Here is a 22,157-nt window from a genome sequence, read left to right as displayed (position 1 = left end):
TGGAAAGTATTTTCTTATTTAAAAGAAAAAAAGTCACTACAGTTTTTTCTTGCTGTAAGATGTATTTAAAGAAATACAAATATAATATTTATTGATGAGCATTAATTGTTCTAATAAAGGCAGAAGAAATTAGTTCAAATAAATGGCAAATGTCCACAGTGATCCAATAATTATGAATATTATAGTTCTTTTTTTAATATGTTCATTAGCCTTCATTTGGTCTTTAGGGTATAACATCACACGAACTGCTCTTCTCCGTCTTAAATTAAGTTTACTCTTAGCCACTTCACATCCAGAGTAAACATCTGACTCTTCTTTCTTTAGACTCTTCTTGGAAATTCCTCTCAGACTCCTTATATGTTTTAAGTCCGAACCACAGCTGTCGGAAATGAGTAAATATGTACAAACCCTACTTTATAATTGTTAAGGGGCAGTGGTTTTGAAAATTGAGGGTGCATCAGACTCACCTTGAGGACTTGATGAAAGATAACTTGTGAGGTTTCACCTCCAGGATTTCTAATTCAGGATGCCTAAAGTGGGCCTCCAAGCCTGCCTTTTGTACAAGTTCTCAAGTAACTCTGATGCTACACTTTTGAAAACCTCTGGACTAGATAATGATTGGACATTTGATTTTACAGTTTCCTTGTTTTTCCCAGAAGAACAGAAAAGACATGAGGATTTTTAGAAAATATGTTAGATTAAAGTGCTCTGTTCACCAAATACCTTAAATTATGCAGGCCTGTCATATTTGTTTTTACTTGACTATCTTTCATGTGAAAGCTCATCTTAGCAACATAATTTTCTTTTATTGGCCCGTATTAGGGTGATATTTCATAATGTGAAAACATGACAAAAGTTTATTTTGCCACATTCAATTTTTTTTGTACTATACAAAATAATACTCTTTTGTCTCTACTATACCTGCTAAATTTTGAAAGGCTCCTTTGTGTTTCTCTTCAAATACATTTTAAAATTGTAAAATGGAATCTTTAATCAAAAATTAGGATATATTTTTGCTATTTCACTAGCCAATATGTTTTCTTCCTGATTGTTCTGTGTAAAATCCAAATATGGGGCATGCTTTTTCTCTATTGTGAACAAGTATCTAGACCTGAGCTGTGTGCTGCATTACCAAATGAAAGTGTATTTTGTCTCTCCTTCAGACCATACAAATTGTTCCAGAAATAAAATAATAATTCCACTGTGTTGAACAAAAACATCATCTAAATGCAAGGCAAAGTTTTCTAAGTGGTCTAAACTGTGTGTTTTTTCTAGAAAATGAAGAAATTTAAAAGGCAATGATAATGCAGTGTTTTTCCAGGAGATGGTAATTAGAAATTAACTAGGGCTTCCTACAGAGTGAAAACAAAAAGTCTCTCTTTACATCTTACACTAACAGTCCAGGCTTATGAACCTTCATTATTCAAGATTCATCTCTCAGCTGTACCCTATAAATTGGGATTTGAGCTAGAATAGTGTTTGTGTGTGTGTGTGTGTGTGTGTGTGCTGTTGTTTTAGTCTTAAGAAGGATAGTTTCATTATACCTAAACCAATTTCAGCATCAAAAACACAGAAGCTACACTGAATGTTCTCTTGTTGTCCCCATTTAAGATATTACAGTGTTATTCTGAGAACTCACAAACAAGCTCACTGAAACTCCAATGTCAACTCTAATTTTGAACAGAAGTTCTTCCTGGTAGCTTTTTACTCTGGCTATTACAGGTAATCATTTATGCAAACGGAAAAAGCAATTTACAGAAATAAACATGTTTATGGAAAGCCTGAGAAAATAAAAACAGAACCTTCTGGAAGGTTTTTATCCCTTGCTTATACTAGAGAGTTTTAGTGTCCTTTCACTCCTAACCAGCATGTTCCACATACTCAGGTGTAACAAGCTGTCCTGAGCTAGCCAACCCCAAGGAGGCAGCAAGAAAAAGAGATGGAAAGAATTAAAGATTACTGGTACCAGTTGCCATCAAGTGAAGTCCAACTCGTAGCAACCCTATGTAATTCAGAGTAGAACTACATTCCACAGAGTTTTCAATAGCTGATTTTTCAGAAGAAGATCACCAGACCTCTTTTGCATTTCCTCTAGGTATATTCAACTCTCCAACCTTTTAGTTAGCAGCCAAGCACATTAACCTGATGCACCATCTTGGTATTCCAATCGCTACTTGCTTCTAGTAAAATAAGATTCAATGGTTGTCAAAGAATTTGACCAAATTCAGGTTTTTCATGTTATAGACTTCTTTATAATCTACATATTAATGATGTATAGTCTAGTTTGCTTCTGTATTTCAAATGCAGGATTGTAGGACCATTGTGAAATCACAGCACCTGTGATAAATCAACAATTCAAAAAAATATTAGTGGTATAATAAATGGCCCTGAGGTGGGGGAATTTTCAGAAGATATAGTTTTGCATTCTTTCAAAAATATCATACAAAGTGAAAGGTGAATCTACTGCAGCAAGTCCAAATCCTCTAGGTGTCTGAGAGCTTAAATTCTAAACCACCTACTCTGTGGAAGACTGCAATTTACAGTGGGAGTCATACTATCATTGTGAGTTTTCTCTTAAGTTTGGCTTCTGTGTTAGACAGGGTTCTCTAGAAAGACAAAGCAAGATTGCTAATAATTATAGATAGATAGATAGATAGATAACACAAGAAATTAACTGTTAAATTATATACAGATAGATAGATAGTACAAGAAATGAACAGTTAAAATATAAAGCAGTACAAATGACACAGTGCAACTCACTCCCGAGAGAGTTGTGAGACACTGGCAGTCCTTTAAGTCTTGAGGGCCACCAGGTAGTCTCTGTAGAGAGATCCAGGCTATCCCAGCACAGACAGCAAATAGCAAGGCAGGTCACCAACTGTCAGCCAGGTCACCAACAGTCAATCCCCAGCTCAAGAGATGTAAATTCCAATTGTATGGCAAAGGAGGTCTTAAATGGACCTCAAGTTACAGCGACACAGTTCACAGGTAGTGTGGCTTGCAAATTGAGGCACAGAACAAGCAAGGCAGCCTCACACTGGTCCAATGATCAAAGAGCGAGAGACAAGAAAGGCGAGGCTCGCCTAGCCATTTATCTCTCCGGCCTTCAATTAATCCCACATGTGTTTATTGGCCAGGCTGGCACAATAAACTAACTACTTCAGCTTCCATTTGAGTTCTTTCTGACCATTAAGCAGCAATGCCATAGCTTTTCCACCAAGCAGAGTGTGCCTGAATCTCAAAACCAAAAATCCATACCACTGCCATCAAGTTGATTCTGACTCACAGTGACCTGATATAGTATGTCTGCAGCTGTAAATCTTTACAGGAGGAGATGGTTTCATCTTTCTCCCATGAAGCACCTGGTGGATCTGAGCCACCAACATTGAGGTTGGCAATCCAACACTTACCTGACAGCACCACCAGGGAGCATGCTTGAGAGTGAATGACAGCTCTGCTGGCCTGCCCAGGAGGGGCAATTTTGTCCTTAGGGAATTTCCCTAGGAGGGGTCCTTAATGATTTACAGAGAGGTTTCATCAAAAGTTTGGGTGCTGAATATGACTTACAGTGGCATGGTCATGACTTATACACTCCACTACTACTACCAAATCATGCGAGCCTTTTGTGAGCCTGTAGCTGCGTGTGCATCCCACTCTTAGTCCTCACGCCCATCACCTTCTATATTCATACCTACAATAGCAATAAGTTGATATGCCACTAATAGGCATGATTTTGTGGTGATCTAATAATCACGTTTGTTTTCCATCATCTATAATTAGCCCAAGGAGCCCTGACGGCGCAGTATTTAGGTGTTGGGCTGCAATTCAAAAGTTCAGCAACTCATCAAGAGAAAGAGAGAGTTTATATTCCTATAAGAGATATAGCCTCAGAAACCCAGAGGAGCAGTTCTACTCTGTCCTATGGGGTCACTATGAGTCCCTCTCGCCTTAATGGCAGTGAGATAATTAGCCTCAAAGGGCCCTGGTTTCGTGTTGGATTAAACTTTGAGCTGTCGACCACACTATAGATTACAACTCAATGTAAAGAAGACCCAAATCCTCAAATTGAACCAATAGGTAATATCATGATAAATGGAGAAAAGACTGAAATTGTCAAGGATTTTGTCTTGCTTAAATTCAGGACCAATGCTCATGAAATTAGCAGTCAAGAGACCAAAAGACAGATTACATTGGGTATATCTGATGCAGAAGATGTCTTTAGAATATTGAAAAAGCAAGAATCTTACTATGAGGTCTAAATTGCAACTAACCCAAGCCATGGTATTTCTATTACCTCATATGCATGTGAAAAGTTGACAATGAATAAGGCAAACTGAAGAAAACTAGGTGCATTTCAATTGTGGTACTGTTAAAGAAAATTGAAAGTACCATGAACTGCCAAAAGGACAGAGCAATCTGTCTTGGAAGAAGTATGGTCAGAATACTCCTTAGGAACAAGTGTGGAAAGACTGTGTCTTACATACATTGGATGTGCTGTCAGGAAAGATCAATCCAGAGAAAGACATCATGCTTGATGAAGTGGGGCACAGTGAAAAAGATGAAGGCCCTCAAGAAGATAGCTTGACACAGTGACTGCAACCACATAGGACCAATTGTGAGGATGGCACACAGGCCCGGGTAGTGCTTCCTTCTATTGTGCATAAAGTCTCTAGGAGTCAGAGCCATCTCAATGGCACCTAACAACAAACCACATTCAGAGGAAGAAATGTCTGCTCCTGCAAAGATTTCAAGGCTTGTTGACCTAGACCCAAAGTGACTGTTCTGTTCTAAAGGGCTGCTATAAGTTGGATTCAGCTTGCTGGTGGTGGACCCCATGGTCATGAGTCGCGTGGATACCACTCTTTCTGGTCTTAGCATGGCCTCATGTTGGTCTTCCTCATTCAGATGCTTTGTCTTTGTCTTGTCCTTATCCTGCCGAAGGTTTAGTAAAGGAACCTCTATGTAATATGTTTGAATTTGGCGTCCCTTTTACCTTAGCCCAAGGGACAGCTTATTATTGTAAAACCATTTTAGACTGAAGGTGAATGCACTGCAGACCACACCAAACACATATCATGTGCCAGCAGGTTGCTTTCCAGTCCAGTATGAATTTTTAAAAGGAGAAATATTTTTCATATGCCACACACTTTGAATATTTCAAAAGTGCCAAATACAACGACAACACCCAATAACATCCCATAAAATCATCTAGTATTTAGTCCATCTTCAAATTTCTATGATAGTAAAAAAAACAGTTTTATAATTGGTTTGCTCAAACCAGGATTTAGATAAGGTTCATTCATGTGCATGTGTGTTGTAATTTTATTTCAAACCATATTTAGTCTTTACTTAACAACTTATACAATCTAAGTCTTTTAGCAAAAATTACGATGACAATATGCCCACAGGACCTCATGCCAACAAGGTCCTCATGCAATCAGCAAGTTCCCATACAATTTGCATCTAAAGAATAAAATTGCTCAGACAGAAAATAGTACATTCAGAAGTATTCATTTTGTATCCACAGTTTTGCAGAGCTATTGCATTAGAGCACTGTATTCAGGTTAGCTTTCTGTCTTTTTAAAATATATGTTAGAGTTGAAAAGTTGGCTGTGCTTAGGGTAATGAGATCGGAGGGTGTTGTTAGGTGCCATCCAGTCAGGTTGGATTCATGATGACCCTATCGCAACAGAACAAAACACTGCAGGTCCTGTACCATCCTCAGTTGTTATGTCTGAACTTGCGCTTGCAGCCACTGTGTTGTGATGGAGGAGGCAGTACTGTTTACTTGTTGCCTGTGTTTGTGTTGCTCTTTAAATAACTCAGGGGATTGAAATCGATATGTGTGATCATAGCATCGAGATAGATGGAAATGCTTTTATTTGTAGTCACAGGGAAAGGCTGGAAAGGAAATCCACCAGCATGTGTTCTAGGGGGCAAAGCAATGCAAATCAAAGATAATTTATGGACACATTTATTAAGTCTTAAACAGGACAAAAGTAAATCATCTGGATAGGGAGACAACATGAGGCCATGATGTTGTCCAAGGATTCACAGAAATGTGACTATCTTAATAGGACATGGAGAACAAAGGAAATTGTCATAAAATCATTATTCGCAGCTGATCAATTCATCATGGCTACAGGCAAGACTACGAAATAGGAATGAAACCATGATTAAGAGACATACATTATTGCAGATTAGAAGAGCTTACAAGATTGGTTCAGGGTCCTCTGACCAAGGAAGTCAGAAGTATAACTCACGACTCTGCTACCCTAGTACTCTAATTGCCTTAAAGGGCACAACCAGGCACGTCCCTAAAGGGAAAGCTGCCCCTCCCTGGGCTGGCTAGGGAAATGGTAGCACACCACTTTCAAACACATTCTGACAGAAGACAAAACTGTTCATATTGTTGGCCTGTGGGCAGACAGAAGTCAATGGAGGCTGAATCTATATGGAGACACAGAACTGGATTTAGGGATTCTCACTGTAAACCATAGCCTCCCACAACCCTAATGCTCAGAATATAAACTCTAATACACATATAATAGTGCCTGCATTTGGTGGTATATAGTTATACATTTTTGTAAAACCTCCAGCCCCAAAGAGTTTAAATAAAATTTTTGTTAAATGTGATGCTCTATTCAATCCTAAAACATCCTAATTAGCATCCTAATATGACATCAAAATTGAACCTACACATGAAATGTCTAGGTAGATGGATTCAATACTATCCGCCAACATCAGCTCAATGATGTCTTCATAATTATTAATTAATGTTTTATTATATGAATAGTGCATCAGAGTTTAAATTCTGAAAACAGATTTGCAGAAGGCTATCAATAAGAGTGGAAGCCCAAAATTCATTTGCAGAATCATCATGTTGATTAAATCAAATCCAAACTAACCTCACTGCTATCAAGTGAATGCCAATTCATAAGCCGTGTGAGTTTTCAAGGCTGTAACTCTTTGCAGGAGTAGAAATTTTTGTCTTTCCCTCTAGGAGCAGAAAGGGTGGTGGTTTTGAACTGCTGACCTTGCCGACATTGAATTCCTTCTAATCATTAACCAGGGATATGAATAGTTTTGCCCTCATAGAGTACATTAGATGGTGGGTTAATTCTACTTCCCTAACTAGCTCAGGGAGGAGCTGGGATTTTTTTGTTTGTTTGTTTGGGTTTTTGTTTTCCTCTAGTTTTTTAATGAATTACATCTATTGGAGTTCTTACATCTCTTTTTAAATTTCTTTTTAAATCAATTTATTGGGAGCTCATACAACTGTTATCATAATTGATATATCCATCCATCGTGTCAAGCACATTTGTACATTTGTTGCCAACATCATTTTCAAAACATTTTCTACTTGAGCCCTCAGTATCAGCTCCTCATTTTTCCCCTCCCTCCCCGCTCCCTTTCCCTCATGAGCCCTTGATAATTTATAAATTATTATTATTTTGCCATATCTTACACTGTCCAACATCTCCGTTCACCCACTTTTCTGTTGTCTATCCACCAGGAAGGGGGTTATATGTACATCCTTTTAATTGGTTCCCTCTTTCTACACCACCTTCCCTCCACCCTTCCAGTATAGCCACTCTTACCACTGGTCCTGAGGAGTTCATCTCTCTTGGATTCCCTGTGTTTCCATTTCCTATCTGTACCAGTGTACATCCTCTGGTCTAGCTGGATTTGTAAGGTAGAATTGGGATCATAATAGTGGGGGAGATGGGGAAGTATTTAAGAACTAGAGGAAAGTTGTATGTTTCATAGTTGCTACACTGCACCCTGACTGGCTTGACCCCTCCCCATGACCCTTCGATAAGAGGATGTCCAGTGGGTGAAGGGAAACACCGGGCAGTGTAAGATAAGATAAAATAATAATTTATAAATTATTAAGGGTTCCTGAGGGAGAGAGGAGTGGGGAAGAAGGGAGAGGGAAAAAAGGAAAATGAGCTGATTCCAGGAACCCCAGTGGAAGGCGAATTTTGAGACTAATGAGGGCAACGAATGTATAAGGGTGCTTTACTCTATTGGTATATGTATGGATTGTGATAAGAGTTGTATGAGCCCCAATAAACTGATTTATTAAAAAAGAGGTTGTCCAGCTGCCTACAGATGGGCTTTGGGTCCCCACTCCACGCTATCCCTCATTCACAACTATATGATTTCTTGTTCGTTGATCCCTGATTCCTAACCCCATCAATACCTCATGATCACACAGGCTGGTGTGCTTCTTCCATGTGGGCTTCGTTGCTTCTTGGCTAGATGGCTGCTTGTTTATCTTCAAGCCTTTAAGACATCAGACACTATGTCTTTTGATAGCCGTGCACCATCAGATTTCTTCACCACATTTGCTTATGAACCCACGTTGTCTTCAGCAATCATGTCAGGAAGGTGAGCATCACGGAATGCCAATTAAATAGAACAAAGCGTTCTTGCATTGAGGGAGTACTTGAGGGGAGGCCCGACGTCCATCTGCTACCTTATGCTAAACCTATAAATATATGCACATAGATCTATTTCCCATTATATATAAATATATTTACATATGTACATGCCTGTATTTAGACCTCTATAAATGCCCTTTGCCTCCTTGTTCTTTCTTCTATTTCCTTTTACGTTCCACTTGTCCCACTATCATGTTCAGCCTTCATTTGGGTTTCAGGAATTTCTCTCAGTTACGTTGCTCTTTTTCAAGCCCCACCAGGCCTCTTACACCCTCCTTGCCACTTATTTTGGATCACTTGTTGTTTCCTGGGTTTGTCAACATCACTTCCTGTACCCCACCTCCCCCTCTTCGATGCCCCCGCAGAACTGTTGGTCCCATTGTTTTCTCCTAGAGATTGTTTATCTTACCTATCTTATTTAGATAAACAAGACATAGGAAAACAAAGCAGCAAAAGAAAACAAAATAACAACCAAAAAATGAACAAAAAAAGTAAGAAAGAAAAGCCTGTAGATAGTTCAAGGTCTTTTTGTTGATCTTTAGGAGTGTTTTCCGGTCAGGTCTGTTAGGGTGCGATGCCCTGGCCCCAAAGTCTATTTTTGTTACTCCCTCGGGACTTCCTTGTTTTGCTCCCCTTGCTGTTCTGTTGCATGCCCTTAGTGTTTTGCCTCGGTGTGGTGGGGTCAGATCGGGTGCAATTCCCACACTGTGTCTCTAGTGTTGTCCCCTGTAGGGCTATGGGTCAAATGTTATTATCTTTCTTCAAATATTTGGAAAAACAGATTATGGAAAGGGAAGAAACCCAGAATTAGCAGAGAACTCCTCAAGAAGAAAGACAAAGTTGGAGGGCTTGCTTTACCCAACTGTAGCACCTACTATGCAGCCACAGTTGTCAAAACAGTGTGGTATTAGTATAATGATAGATATTCAGACCAATGGAAAAGGATTGAAAACCCAGAAATAAAATCATCAGCATACAGACAACTGATCTTTGATAAGGGTCCCAAAAATATCAAATGGGAAACAGGTGCCCTCTTCAATACGTGGTGCTGGAAAAAAATGGATACATAGCTGCAGAAAAATGAAACAAGACCTTTACCTCACTCCATGCACAAGAATGAATTCAAGGTGGATCACAGACCTAGAGTTAAAACGCCAAACTATTAGGACTGTCAATGAGGGAATTGGAACAAATCTGAGAACTTTGACTCAGGCTATCAGAAATAGGGAACGACAAAAACACAGATCAGGCACAAATTGACAAGCAATATACTAAAGATAAAATACTTGTGTACATCGAAAGAATTCACCAAGACACTAATAAGAGAGTCCACAGAGTGGGAAAACATCTTTAGCAATGACACATCAGACAAAGGCCTTATTACTAAAATCTGCAATACTCTGCTAGCTTACAATAAGAAAAAAAATCAATTGTCTACTGAGGAGGTTGGCAAAGGACCTGAACAGAAGTTTCTCAAGAGCAGAAATCCAAAGGGCCAATAAATGTAGGAGAAAATGTTCCAATCTCTAGCCATAAGAAAAATGCAAATTAAAACAACTATGAGATACCACCCAACACCCTCAAAGGTAGCCCAATTCAAAAAATCAGAAAGTAACAAGTGTTTTGAGGGGCTGTGGTGAGGTAGGAACTCTCATCCACTGCTGGTGGACCTGTAGGTATGTAACAGGCACTATGGAAATCGATTTGGCAATATCTAAAACAGATGTAATTTGAGATACCATAAAATCCAACAATCCCCCTACCGGGCATATACCCAGAAGAGACAAGAAACAAACCATGTCCAGACATCTGTGCTCCAATGTTGATCACAAAGCAGTTCACCAAATTTCCATCAACAGATGAATGGATTAAAAAAACTGTGGTACATACATACAATGGAGTACTATGCCTCCCTAAAAAAGCTGTGATGAATGCATGAAGCACATCACCGCATGGGAAGAACTGGACAAAATTATGCTAAGCAAAGTAAGCCAAGCACAAACGGATAAGTACATGAGTCCACTGAGGTGAGCTCAAAAAATCCAAAAGGGGCATAGGGATGAAGCTACTGTATACATACATTCCTGGGGTAGGTCCAGGTAATATGGCAGAGACCAGACCAAATCCAGGGATACATATGGTAGTCAACTAAAAAGGAGGGGAGGAAAAGACATGGGTAGTCAGGGGAGCAGGGCACTAACCCACCTAAGGGGAGGGTGTTGTTTATATCTCCACAGGGAAAAAGGAACCAGACTTCACCCAGGTGCTCCAAGACAAGAACACAACAGCCTGGCATGAAGCAGGGAACCAATAGAGAAGCCTGAGGGGTCGGTCCCATTACCAACTAAGTGGACAATACCCACTATCCACAGAAGAACTCATTTCATAGGACAGCACTGAAGCTACAGCTCAAGGAGAGGGACGTGTCTGATCAGAGAACACAGGAGCAAGCGAGGGGGGAGGAAAAAAGAGTGAAGCACATCCTGGCCCACCAAGTCCTGAGGACAATATTTCTTAGAGTAGCCAATACACAGAGAGGACCATAGGGCTGGCCCCACCATGAGACAACGTCCCTCACTGACCCATAGCACCACGGGGGACAACACTGGAGACACACAGTGGGAATTGTGCTTGCCCTGACCCCACCACACCGGGGAGAGAAGCTGGGGGCGTGGAACAGAGCTGCAAGGGGAGCAGAGCAATGAAGTCCCCAGGGAACACCAAAAATAGACTGTGGGAACAGGCCATGACACCCCATCAGACTTGACTGGAAAAACTCTCATAAAGGACAACAAATAGACCTTGAACTATTTATAGGTTTTTCTTTTTTTGTAAATGGTTTTTGTTTTTCTTTTTGTTGTTGTTATTGTAGCTATTGTTTTATTTTCTATTGTTGCTTTGTGTGCTCCGTCTTGTGTTTGTGTATATTGTTGTCTCTGCATGTCAATCTGTATGGGATAGGTGGAATAAACAAACTGGAAGAGAGAACAATGGGACAGTAGTTCCTGGGGGGACATGGAAGAGGGGGAGATGGGAGAAAGGAAGTGGGTGTTAACAAACTCAGGGACAAGGGAACAACAAGTGACAGAAAATCTATGTCAAGGAGGGTGTAAGAGCCTGATAAGGGCTTGATCAAGGGCAATGTAACTGAGAGGAATGCCTGAAACCCAAATGATGGCTGAACATGATAGTAGGCCAAGAGGAACGTAAAAGGAAATAGAGGAAAGAACTAGGAGGCAAATGACATTTATAGAGGTCTAAATGCAGGCATGTACATATGTAAATGCATTTTATATGATGATGGGGAAATAGAGATATGTACATATATTTATATTTTAGTATTAAGGAAGCAGATGGACATTGAGCCTCCCCTCAAGTACTCCCTCAATACAAGAACACTTTGTTCTAATAATCTGGCACTCTGAGATGCTCACCTTCCTGACACGATCACTGAAGACAACGTGGGTTCATAAGCAAATGTGGTGAAGAAAGCTGATGGTGCCCAACTATCAAAAGATATAGTGCCTGGGGTCTTCAAAGTTGAGGATAAACAAGCAACTATCTAGCTGAGAAGCAACAAAGACCACAAGGAAGAAGCACACCAGTTCCCTCACTATGTCTGCAGCACTATCCCCTGTAGCACTATGGTTCTGTGAGGAATGTAATGTCTCATAGTGGGGCCAGCCCTATGGTACTCTCTGCATTGTCAGCTCTGAGCAGGAATATCGTCCTTGGGGTTTGGTGGGCCAGGATGTGTTCCACTCTCCCTCCTTCCATCTTGATTGGCTCCTGTGTGCTTTGATCAGATGTGCCCTTCTTCCCAAGCTGTAGTTTCAGTACTATCCTCTGAAGTGCATTCTTCTGGGAGTGGGGTGGGGAGGTCCACATAGTTGAAATTGGGGCCAGCCCTGCAGACCTCTCTATTGGTTCCCTGGTACATGCCAGTATGTTGTATTCAATTCTTGGTGCATTGGGTTGAAGCCTTGTCTTTCTCTTCCTCTCCTGTGGAGATATAAAAAATACCCTCCCCTTGGGTGGATTAGTGCCCTGCTCCCCACTACCCATATATTTTTTTCTCTCTTTCTTTCCCACTCCTATTTAGTTGGCTGCCATATGTATCCCTTGATTGGGCTTGGTCCCGGCCACAATACCTGACCTCACTCCAGGAACAGACGTATATAGTGGCTTTTCCCCTGTGCCCCAGTTTTTAAGCTTACCACAGTGGACTGATGTTGTACATGTCCTTTTGTGCTTGACTTACTTTGCTTAGCATGATTTCCTCCAGTTCTTCTCATGTGGAAATGGGCTTTAAGCATTCATTGCTGCTTTTTAGAGATGGGTATATGCCCAGTAGGGGGATTACTGGGTCGTACGGTAGCTCGATTTCCATCTGTTTTAGGTATCGCCAGATTGATTTCCATAGTGGCTGTACATACCTACAGTCCCACCAGCAGTGGATGAGAGTTCCTATCTCCCCACAGCCCCTCCAACACTTGTTGCTTTCTGATTTTTTGAATTGGGCTATCTTTGAGGGTGTTGGGTGGTATCTCATAGTTGTTTTAATTTGCATTTTTCTTATGGGTAATGATCAGGAACATTTTCGCATATGGTTATTGACCATTCAGATATCCGACTGTGAAACTTCTGTTCAGCTCCTGTGCCCATCTCTTCAGTGGGCAGTTAGTTTTTCTCTTTTTGTAAGCTTGCAAAGTATTGTAGATTTTATTGAAAAGGTCTTTGTCTGATGTGTTATTGATAAAGATGTTTTCCCAGTAAGTGGACTCTCTTAATACTTTCTTGGTGAATTCTTTTGATGTACACAGGTGACTTATCTGTAGTATATCCCACTTGTCTGTTTGTGACGCCTCTGTGTTTGTATCCTTCCCTATTTCTGATAGCCTGTGCCAAGGTTCTCAGGTTTGTCCCAATTCCCTCATTGATGGCCCTAATAGTTGGGGTTTTTACCTCTAGGTCTGTGATCCACTTGAGTTTAATCTTGTGAATGGAGTTAGATAAGGGTCTTGCTTCATTTTTCTGCAGGTAGGTATCTATTTTTTCCAGCACCACGTATTGAAGAGGGATCTGCTTCCCATTTGACAATATAGGGTTTTCAAGGCCGTAAATCTTTATTCCAACACTCACCTGGCAGGACCATCAAGGTTCCTATTCTCTCGGCCTCTCTCTCTCTCTCTCTCTCTCTCTCTCTTTCCCTCCCTCCCTCACTTTCTCCCCATTTTCCTCTCCCTCTCCCTCCCTCTTTTCCTCTGTTTCTCTTATATCTCCAAATACTGAAAAGCAAAAAATCGCTGGACAAGAAATATTGCCCAGTTCAAATTTTCTCCTGCTTTTTTCTGAAAATTGAAATTCTTGCACTCATCCAGATGTTCCCAAACACTTATGAGAGAAGTAAAAAGTAAGAGGAAATTAAGGAGCACAGAAACTGCTTAAGGCACATAATGAGATCCTGAAGGTTTCTGGGACCCAGACGGGGATCACCTTCTATCTGTACTATATTTACTCTTCTGGGAGCATATTTCCTCCTAACTAGTTATGATAAATTTAATAGAATTAAAATGGTTGTCTCTGTTTTCCTTTGTCCTCCATTTTCTTTTTTCTCTTTTCTCATTTTTTAAGTGTATGGAGTTTTAGAAAAGAGGGTTGCTTTGGTTACCATTAAACCAATCTCATCTCATATACTTTCACAAGTATAAAATTAATTCTGAGTGACACTGATTACAGCAACTGTGCCTTGGCCCTGATCAAACATAATTACAATTTGATGCAAAGTCTCAGTCATTGTTGGGTCTAGGTAATGGAGTCTGTATTTTAGCCAGCAGTGTCTTGTTAATGAATAGGAGAGATAAGAGGCCCACATATTATCTCCAGTGACCTCTTCTGCATCATAGAGAATGAACTGCACTGATAAACACACTAGATGGGTTATTAACCATGATTTCGTTTTGTGATCATGCAACAGCTGGCACAGAGGCAGTCAGTGGGATCCTTGCTTCTCATTCTGCTTTCTGTGAGTCCTCAGCCCTGACACAATACAGCGCTCCGTCTCCCTTAATTAAAGGGAAAACTTATCATGAGATGGCTAGGGGAGACTTAAAGGTGCTGATGCCATTTTTAAGTCCCCTTCTTGTTTGCAAGGAACAAATATTGGCATGTTAGAGAAGAACGAGGAGAGGTGGTTTTTAAAATATTGTCCTTTGGTGGTAAGAAGGATTTACAGACCAAGCTGCTACCTATAAACTCCTGAAACCTACTATGCTTCCAGGTTAACAAGACGATAAAGACATACAAAGAAATGCGCCATTGCCATCTTTGAACCTTTAAAACAGGAACACCCCATTTCATTTTGCTTACCCATGATTTCTCAGTTAGTCTAATTCTCTTTTGATATTAAACCAGTTCTCTGGTGACTCAGATGAGTTCAATTGTGACTCAGGGTGGCCCATATTGTCAAAGGCAGAATTCTCTTCCATGGGGTTTTCATTGGCTTTTTTTTTTTTAAATAGATTAACAGACCTTTCTTCCAGGGTACCTTTGTGTAAACTCAAACCTGCAACCTTTTGGCTAGTAAATTCCATTCTGACTTTAAAAATCCTAGAATTTATTTCTAGCATTCAACTCATTTTAGTGAAAAGGGCTGCCTGTTTTTTTGTGGCAAACCGTTATCTAATTTATTTTATCTTTGCATGCATCAAAGGAGCCTTGGTGGTATAGTGAATTGTACTTGGCCTTCTAACCACAAGATCAGCAGTTCAAAACCACCAGCCATTCTGGATGCCAGATAAGGGTTTCTACTCTGTAAAGATGAAGTCTTGGAAACCCAGTAGGATAGTTCTACCCTATTCTGTAGGGTCAGTATGAGTCAGAATCAACTCAATGGCAGTGATTTTGTGTGTGCGTGTGTGTGTGTGAATCATAATTCACTGATCAATCATTTGTTTGTATTTTAAAAATCTACTACATTACCACCTGTCTGTCATGGTGTCTTATGTGTTACGTGATGCTGGAAGCTATGCCATCGGAATTTTAAATACCAGCGGGGTCACTCTTTTAATAGAACTTTCAGACTAAGAGTGATCAGCAAGAAATGCCTACTAACTCACTTCCAAAAATTAGTCAGTGGAAACTCATGCTTTGCCACAAAATGTTTCTGAATTTCTGATACAGTGCTACACTGTGGGTCCCTTGGGATGGAAGGCACTCAAAATACACAATGGCCTCAACAACAGACTCAATCTTGACCAAAGATTCTGAAGCTGGCACAGGACCCAGGAATGTACTGGTCTGTCGTATAGGAAGTTAACTTGCATCAGAACCAACTAATAACAAACGTCCCTAAACTGGGACATTCCACAATCTGTTTTAAAACTGAATTATGACCTATTGGGTTACATGGCACAAGGACAGCAGTTGAAAACCATCAACTGCTCTTCTGGAGAAAGTTGAGGGTCTAACTCCCATGAAGTTACAGGGTTGGCAACCCACAGGGGAAGTTCTGTTATGTTCTACAGGGTCGCTGTGAGTCACAATCCACTTGACGGGAGTGAGTTTTGTTGTGGTTGTTGTTAGGCCTCCCAAGCCCACTAAGGAACAAACTGGTATCAGAAAGGCAATTTAGATCAACATCTGAAGGTAGCATGTTGAGTTCACACTAGCAGGCTTAAAGGCAATATTTAAACCTGTTCCCAGCAGCTCTCTTTAAAAAGCAGCACAGGAAGGGCATGGGTGTTGCATGCCTGTGGAGAGGCACTTGGGGACCTGAGGTCTTCCTGTAGCCAACTTTGAGAAGACAGCTGCCTGAATTCCCTGTTGGTCCTCAAGGTTGACTCAGAGAAAGATGAGTACTCCAATCTCCTGCCCCCAAAGGAGACAAGCAGCCTGTACAAGCTGCAGATTACCAGTATTGAGGCGGATTGCCTAAAAACACAAAACAAAATTTGCCAAGAGGTGATCGCAAAGAGATTCTCAAAGATAAGAGAATTGTGCTTCAGTGGGGACTTAGAGCCCGAAGCATGGAGAGCAGAATTGAGCCATCCCCCTTGGGAGCTAGGAAGGAGGTTATCCGGCCCTCACAGAGGTGATGAGTAAACTCAGAGAAAATCAGGAATTTATGGAATTCCATAAGGCAAGAAGCAACACTCTTCTCTCAAGGAAATATCTACTGCTGTTGGGGTTCAGGTTCTAGAAGGAGTTTACCCAGCGGTCAGGACTTAACCCATATGAACTCCAGTGTAAACCAACTCCGATGTGGAAGTATGATTGACCGGGGCATCTACTGGGTCCGGGCTGTTTGTTTCCTCCAAGACGGTGAGCTGATTCCTCTCTCAGATTGGGCAGCTCTAAATGGTGCATCATTGGACAGAATACATTGCATATCATGTGAAAATAAAACCCTATCATGTAAACTGCTGTACATAGCTTACAAGAGACCCCTTTTCTTTTCTTTTCTTTTTTTTAACATTTTATTAGGGGCTCATACAACTCTTATCAAAGTCCATACATATACATACATCAATTGTATAAAGCACATCTGTACATTCTTTGCCCTAATAATTTTCTCTTTTTTTTCTCCTCTTTTCTTTTTTTACATTTTATTAGGGACTCATACAACTCTTATCACATTCCACACATATACATACATCAATTGTATAAAGCACATCCATACATTCCCTGCCCCAATCATTCTCAAAGCATTTGCTCTCCACTTAAGCCCTTTGCATCAGGTCCTCTTCTTTTTTTCCCCTCCCTCCCCACTCCCCCCTCCCTCATGTGCCCTTGGTAAATTAAAAATTACCAAGAGACCCCTTTTCTTTAGAATTTCCATACTTACCTACAAGGAAACCATGGCCAACTGTGACCAGGCCCTGTTTTCATTTGGGAATGCCCCTACCCCAATTCGGGAAGCGAATTTATAATACTTAGCCGCCACTACTCCCAGCATCTGGGGAAAGAGGGCCCAGATTACAAGTTGAATCATGTCCAAATTGAATTTCAGCCATGAAAAGAAAGGGAAGAGAAGGGGGCAGGTGGAGTTAGCCATTGCAAGGGAATGGAGAGGTGAGGTCCCCAGGAAATGCTGAAGGTGTACTTTGGGGCCAGGGCATACTGCCCCAGCAGACTGGACTGGAAAACACTCCTAAAGGCCAACAAACAATCCTTGAACTAACTACAAGCTTTTCTTTCTTGTTGTGTTTTATTTTCTTTTTTTTTTGGTCATTGATTTGTTATTGTTTTCTTGTATATTGTTGCTTGGTTGTGCTCTGTCTTGTTTTTGTGCATGTTATTATCTCTGCAAGTCTGCCTAAATAAGATAGGTTGGATGAACAATTGGAGAAAACAAAGGGACTGATAGTTCTGTGGGGACATGGGAGACAGGGAGGTGGAGGAAAGGTAGTGGTGTTAATAAACTCAGAGACAAGGGAACAAAAAGTGATCCAAATCAGTGGTGAGGCCTGGTTGGGCATGATCAAGGGTTATGTAACTAAGAGGAAACCCTGGTGGGGACAGAGCATGATAGTGGGACAGGAGAGAAGTCAAAGGAAATAGAGGAAAGAGCTGGGAGGCAGAGGGCATTTATAGATGTCTAGATAAAGACATGTATATTTGCAAATATATTTATACATGAGGATAGGGAAATAGATATATGTGCATATATGTATAGGGTTCCTATTAAGGTAGCAGAGGGATATTGGACCTCCACTCAAGTATTCCCTCAATGCCAGAATACTTTCTTCTATTAAATTGGCATTCTATGATGCTCACCTTCCCAACACAACCACTGAAGATAAAGTGGGTGAACAACTAAATGTGGTGAAGAAAACTGATGGTGCCCGGCTATCAAAACATATAGCCATCTGGAGTCTTAAAGGCTTGAAGGTAAACAAGCGACCATCTAGCTCAGAAGCAACAAAGCCCACATGGAAGAAGCACACCAGCCTGTACGGTCACAAGGTGTCAAGGGATCAGGTATCAGACATCATCAGAACAAAAATCTTACAATAGTGAATGAGCGGGGGAGTGTGCAGTGGAGACCCAAAGACCTTTTGTAGGCCACTGGACATCCCCTTACAGAAGGGTCTTGGGGAGGAGATGAGACAGTCAGGGTGCGATGTAACAACGATGAAAAATACAACTTTCCTCTAGTTCCTAAATGCTTCCTCCCTGCCCCCTCTCCCACTGTCATGATCCAAATCCTCCCTTGCAAGTCTGACTAGACCAGAGGATGTGCATTGGTACAAATGGGAACTGGAAACAGGGAATCCAGGGCAGATGATTCCCTCAGGACCAGTGGTGTGAGTGGTGATACTGGGAGGGCATAAGAAGGGTGGGTTGGAAAGGGGGAAGCTATTTCTAGGATCTACATGTGACCTCCTCCCTGGGGGACATACAACAGAAAAGTTGGGGAAGGGAGATGTGAGACAGAGCAAGATATGAGAAAATTAATAATTTATAAATTATCAAGGGCTCATGAGGGAGGGGGGAGTGGGGAGGGAGGGGAAAAATGAGGACTTGATGCCAGGGGCCTGGGAAGAGAGCATTTGTTTTTGTTTTGTTTTTATTAAAAAAAAATTTTTACATTTTATTAGGGGCTCATACAACTCTTACCATGATCCATACATATATATATCTCAATTGTATAAAGAACATCCGTACATACTTCGCCTTAATCATTTTCAAAGCATTTGCTCTCCACTTAAGCCTTTTGCATCAGGTCCTCTTTTTTTTCCCTTCCCTCCCCGCTCCCCACTCCCTCATGAGCCCTTGATAATTTATAGATTGTTATTTTGTCATATCTTGCCCTATCCGGAGTCTCCCTTCCACCCCCTTCTCTGCCGTCCGTCTCCCAGGGAGGAGGTCACATGTGGATTCTTGTAATCGGTTCCCCCTTTCGAACCCACTCACCCTCTACTCTCCCAGTATCGCCCCTCACACTCCTAGTCCTGAAGGTATCATCCACCCTGGATTCCCTGTGCCTCCAGCTCCCATATGCACCAGTGTACAACCTCTGCCCTATACAGTCCTGCAAGGTAGAATTCGGATCATGGTAGTTCGGGAGAGGAAGCATCCAGGATCTAGGGGAAAGCTGTATTCTTCATCAGTACTACATCGCACCCTGACTGACCCATCTCCTCCCCTAAACCCCTCTGTGAGGGGATCTCCAGTGGCCGACATATGGACTTTGGGTCTCCACTCTGCACTTCCTCCTTCATTCACTATGGTATAGATAGATATAGATATAGATATAGATATGGATATGGATATAGATATAGATATAGATATAGATATAGATATAGATATAGATATAGATATAGATATAGATATAGATATAGATATAGATATAGATATAGATATAGATATAGATATAGATATAGATATAGATGATGTCTTATACCTGGTCCCTTTGGCACCTCTTGATCGCACAGGCTGGTGTGTTTCTTCCATGTGGCCTTTGTTGCTTCTGAGCTAGATGGCCGCTTGTTCACTTTCAAGCCTTTAAGATCCAAAACACTCTCTCTTTTAATAGCCAGGCACCATCAGCTTTCTTCGCCACATTTGCTTATGCACCCGTTTCTCTTCGGTGATCGTATCATGGAGGTGTGCAGCCAATGATATGATTTTTTGTTCTTTGATGCCTGATAACTTATCCCTTTGGGACCACGTGATCACACAGGCTGGTGTGTTCTTCCATGTGGGCTTTGTTGCTTCTGAGCTAGATGGCCGCTTGTTTATCTTCAAGCCTTTAAGACCCCCAGATGCTATCTCTTTTGATAGCCGGGCACCATCAGCCTTCTTCACCACATTTACTTGCTCACCCGCTTTGGCTTCAGCAGTTGTATCGGGAGGGTGAGCATCATAGAGTGCCAATTTAATAAAAGAAAGTATTCACACATTGAGGGAGTGCTTGAGTAGAGGCCCAAGGTCATTCTGTCACCTTAATACTAAACCTATAAATATAGACACATAGATCTATTTCCCCATATATATTTTCCCATGTATATTTGCATGTACATGTCTTTGTCTAGACCTCTATAAATGCCCTTTGACTCCTAGCTCTTTCCTCCATCTCCCTTGACTTTCCTCCTGCCCCACTACCATGCTCCGTCCCCACCTGGGTTACCGCTACACCTCTTCTTTACTTAACCTTACCCTTGATCATTCCCTACCAGGCCTGCCACTACCCCCTCACCACCATTTTGGATCCCATGTTGTTCCCTTGTCCCTGTGTTTGTTAACATCACTTCCTTACCCACCCCCACCTCCCCCTATCCCAAGTTCCCCCCGGAACTGTCGGTCCCATTGTTTTTCCTCCAGATAGTTCAACCAGCCTGCCTTATTTAGACAGACCTGTGGAGACACTAACATGCATGAAAACAACACAGAGGAAAACAAAGCAACAGTATACAACCAGACAACAAAACAACAACAACAACAACAACAAATCACTGACAAAGAACAAAACAAAACACATCAAGAAAGAAAAGCTTGTAGTTAATCCAAGGATCATTTCTTGGCCCTTAGGAGTGTTTTCCAGTCCAGTCTGTTGGGGCACCAAGCCCTGGCCCCAAAGTCCACTTTCAGCATTCCCTGGGGACCTTGCCGCTCCATTCCCTTGTTGTTTCGCTGCACTCCCCCAGTGCTTTGCCTCGGTGTGGTGGGATCAGGTCAGGTGCAATTCCCACACTGTGTCTCGGGTGCTGTCCCTTGTATCGCCCTTGGTCACTGAGGGGCATCATGTCTCATAGTGGGGTCAGCCATGTTGTTCTCTCTGTGGACTGGCTACTCTACTCAGGAACATCATCCTCACGGCCTGGTGGGCCAGGCTGTGCTCCACTCTCTCCTCCTGCCCCTTCCTCTGCTCCAGTGTGCTCTGATCAGATATGTCCATCTCCCAGAGCTGCAGAATCAATGTCGTCCTTTGAAACAAATTCTTCTCGGGGGAAGGGAAGAGATCCACTTAATTTTTGGTGCTGGGGACAGCCTCCCAGTCCCTACTCCATGCTGAGATGTTGCATTCACACCTTGCGGCACTGGGTTGAAGTCTGGTCCCACTTTCCCTGTGAAGATATAAACAATACCCTCCCCTAGGGGGGTTAGGAGCAAATGTTTTGAGAATGATAATGGCAAGGAATGTACAAATGTGATTTACACAATTGACGTATGTGTGGATTGTGATAGGAGTTGTATGAGCCCCTAATAAAATGATTTTAAAAAATAAAATAAGAAATGTTTTATAATTATAGATTTTGAGCACATTTTTTTGTATTAGAAAGAAATGTCAATTTTTTGTTGCCCCTCCATCTTGCACTTGGTTCTGATACTGAAACTACTAAAAAGATAAGAATGTCCCCAGTATGAGAAAATTTGGTAATTCTCTTACCTATCTTCAGTCTACATACAAAGTGAATATTCATTGGGAAGCTGTAAGTGATCAGCAAGTTCTGTCTAATCAGTAGCTTGCGTTCCATCTGGTCTGTCATGACGTCACTCTGTGAGGGGGGCAGTGACTTGAACCGGCGTGTCCTCTGTGATTTTTTAAATACCTTGAATAGCATTAGTTTTTATTTACGATATTTTTCTATAATGAAGCAAGTAGCCCAAGACCTCTTATTTTGTGAGCAATCGTCTATGACCTCAGATACACACATCACAGCTGACATTTCACTAAACTCGGAATGGGCACGCAGGACGCAGGAT

The sequence above is a fragment of the Tenrec ecaudatus genome, chromosome 5 (assembly GCF_050624435.1).
Source record: "Tenrec ecaudatus isolate mTenEca1 chromosome 5, mTenEca1.hap1, whole genome shotgun sequence".
In the NCBI taxonomy this organism is placed as follows: Eukaryota; Metazoa; Chordata; class Mammalia; order Afrosoricida; family Tenrecidae; genus Tenrec; species Tenrec ecaudatus.
Note: the sequence above shows the minus strand (reverse complement) of the source record.